This window comes from Lolium perenne, chromosome 3, assembly GCF_019359855.2.
Source record: "Lolium perenne isolate Kyuss_39 chromosome 3, Kyuss_2.0, whole genome shotgun sequence".
In the NCBI taxonomy this organism is placed as follows: domain Eukaryota; kingdom Viridiplantae; phylum Streptophyta; class Magnoliopsida; order Poales; family Poaceae; genus Lolium; species Lolium perenne.
In genome coordinates, this window is record NC_067246.2 from 287,448,528 (window position 1) to 287,452,131 (window position 3,604).

At 54.1% G+C, this 3,604-nt stretch overlaps 1 pseudogene; it reads left to right on the forward strand.

The window, feature by feature from the left end:
* The first annotated feature begins 627 nt into the window (after window positions 1-627).
* LOC127344184 (subtilisin-like protease SBT1.4) lies at window positions 628-3,213 on the forward strand (annotated as a pseudogene).
* The last annotated feature ends 391 nt before the right edge of the window (window positions 3,214-3,604 follow it).

Genomic DNA, 3,604 nt, shown 5'->3' on the forward strand with positions numbered 1-3,604 from the left:
GTGCGCTGATCCTTTGGAACCTCGACACCATAACTTCCCGTCTCACTACTACAACAAGCTTTACTATGACAATTTTTCACTAACTTCAGTCAGGGTGGGGCGAGGATGACGGCGCGCCTTTGGTTCGCTCTAGTTCTTGTAGTCTTCGCTAGGTGGTTCAAGAATCTATTTGTGTTTTTTTTAATCTTTAGAGCATTTTATACTACTATTGAATTGATGATTATCAATACGTCGGTAGATTTTACGAAAAAAACAAGATGGGACAAAATCATGATGAAATCTAATTTTGAAAGTAGTTAGGTGTTCTTGTTTGGTTTGACACCGTGTCCGCGAAACTTATGACCCTCCATTGTTGGACATTGATTTTTGTCTGGCCCACGATAGGAGGGTAGTACAGACAACCTTTCTCCATCAGACACTGTAGTCATTAAAAGTCGAAAATGACAGATCGTGCACATGGTCCTGGATCGAACCTACGTGCAAATTTGCCAATAATCATCGCACAAGAAAATGGGTAATAACGAAATAGTAGAGTACTCCTACTCATTAGCGAAAACAAACTAAACTCTTAGTTTGCCTGTACCCCTATATATATACGGCACCTCGTCTCCCGGTTTAAGCGGTCTCATGCATGTACAAGAAGATCACACAATCCCTCTCGTACTAGAGCTCAAAGGAACCACAGTAATGGGCAACCACAAACTATTTGCAGTTGTCCTGTTGTGCTGCATGGTCGCCGTGGTCGCGGCGATGCCCGCAGAGCACGCCGAACTAGTACAAGACGGCGAGGCCATCTCGACCTACCTGGTGCACGTCGCGTACTCCCACTCGCCGCGCGCGACGCGAAACACAGCCCGCCTCACCCGCGCCTACACCTCCTTCCTCCGCGACACTCTCCCCACGGGCATGAACGCGCCAGCGCCGAGCATCCTCTACTCTTACGCGCACGCCATGACGGGCTTCGCGGCACGTCTCACGGCGCGCCAGGCGGCGCACCTGGAGGCCCAGCCCTCCGTCCTCGCCGTCATCCCCGACCGGCTGTACGAGCTCCACACCACGCTGTCCTCTTCATTCCTCGGCCTCGACACCGTCCTCGCCGCTCATAATGGAGTCGAACAGCGCCACGGACGTTGTGATCGGCGTCATAGACACCGGCATCTACCCTAAGGACCGCGCGTCCTTCGCCGCCGACCCGTCGATGACGCCTCCTCCACGAACCTTCCGAGGGGGCTGTGTGTCCACCCCCGATTTCAATGCCACTGAATACTGCAACAACAAGCTCGTAGGGGCCAAGTTCTTCCAGAAAGGACAGGTGGCTATGGCATCCAGATCGCCACTCGATGTGGAAGGACATGGCACGCACTGTGCCTCCATCGCGGCCGGTGCCCCTGTCCCGAATGCTAACCTCTTCGGCTTTGGGCAGGGCACCGCCAAGGGTACAGCCTCGGGTGCGCGCATTGCCTCATACAATGTATGCGGCGGCGGGTGCACGTCTAGCGACATCGTGGCGGGCATCAATGAAGCCATCGCCGACAGGGTGGACGTCTTGTCCATCTCTATTGGTCTAAACGCTACACATCTGCTCAGTGATCCCATGATGACCGCTTCGTTCAGGGCCGTTCGTGAAGGGATATTTGTGTCCACCTCCGCCGGGAACTATGGCCCTGACAAGGCCACCGTCAAAAACCTTGCTCCCTGGGTCTGTACAGTGGGCGCCTCGACCATGAACCGTGAGTTCAGGGCACCCGTCGTTCTCGGCAACGGGAAGACCTACACTGGCTACTCGCTTTACTCCGGCCCAGATCCATATGGTACAATGAAACCGCTAGTCTACAGCGGTGATGCCGGCTCAGATGGGTGCGAAGCTGGGAAACTTGACCCCAGCAAGGTCAAGGGCAAGATTGTCTTGTGCGCCGCTGGAGGCGCAGCGCAAGGATTGGCTGTCAAGCAAGCTGGTGGAGTTGGTGCCATAATCGCAAGCAGTGCAGCTGAGGGTGAGTATACCAGGGCCGATGCCCACCTGCTCCCGGCCGTTTCGGTCACGAACACGGATGCCGTGGAGATCGCAAAGTACTCCCAGACTCCAAACCCAATGGCGAGCATCTCCTACTTCAGCACCGTCACAGGAGTGGTAAATCCACCTTCCCCGAGGCTCGCATCCATGTCCGGCCGAGGGCCGAACCGAGTGGCGCCGGAGATCCTCAAGCCCGACATCATCGCGCCGGGCATCCAAATCCTTGCCGCGTGGACGGGCGTAGTCTCACCCTCGCAGCTCGCCATGGACGCGAGGCGTGTCAAGTTCAACATCATCTCCGGTACATCCATGGCCACCCCACAGGTGAGCGGCATCGCAGCTCTACTCAAGGTGGCCAGGCCCGGATGGAGCCCAGCGGCGATCAAGTCAGCGATGATGACCACAGCCTACAATGTGGACCACACCGGCGGCGTCATCACCGACATGTCCACCGGCAAGGCGGCAGGGCCGTTTCAGATAGGGGCCGGCCATGTCGACCCCAACCGCGCCCTCGACCCAGGGATGGTTTACGACGCCGACGAAGACCACTACATCTCCTTCCTTTGTTCTCTAGGGTACACGCCCCCGATAATCGCCATCTTCACTGGAGGCCCTCCGGTGATGGATATCTGCTCGAAGCGCCAGGCCATCGCCGTGGGTGACCACAACTACCCGGCCTTCTCGGTGGCGTTCAAGTCGTACGACGAGAAGGTCACGCAGCGCCGCGTCGTGCGCAACGTCGGGAGCAACGTCAATGCCGTGTACACCTTCAGCTATCTCGCTTCACCTATTGGTTGGAGTGCCATCGTGAATCCCTCCAAACTGGTGTTCGACGCGGACCACCAAAATCTGGAGTACACGGTCACATTCTCGCTGATAAAGTCAGCAGCCAGCAAAAGTTCCGAGACGGAGGCGCACTCCGCACTCGTGTGGACCGACGGCAAGCATAAGGTGGTAAGCCCCATAGTCTTGACCTGGCCAACTACGACGGCTGCCATGGCGGTGATGTGATCGGGAGCTACACAAGCGCCTATTAATTCCCTCTCGTTGGATGTACGTATATCAAAGGTTTGTCCGCCTAGTGTCCGTTGAAAACTATAGTAGTACGTGAATAAGAAGGGACAATGTGTATGTATGTGGACGTGGATACGCATGTGTTATTATCCAGTCAAATCTATACAGTTGGCTTGATTTGTTCATGTGCTGATGATACATGAAGAAGAATATAAGTACCTACAAATGTATCTAACTTTCGTTAATAAGAACAAATGCATCTAAATTGTCAGAAAATTAAACTACAAGACTGAAAGCACAAATAGTAAATTCTACTTTGTAACATTTGTAGAAATCTGCTGGCTTCTTTCTCCAAAAATATATATAGACTTCTAAACATTTGTATTTAATCTCGTTTAAATTTTCTTGCCATATTTTTCATGGCAACAGCTGTGATGGGGATATGCCCTAGGGGTGTAACACCAGTCCCACTCGCCATGGAGTAAAGGGGCCCAGGAAAGGTGCTAGTCGACAGAGCGACTGGGTGGCTGGGCCGTGCGGCGACTGGGCTGAGATCCCTGGATGGGCCGACTGGAT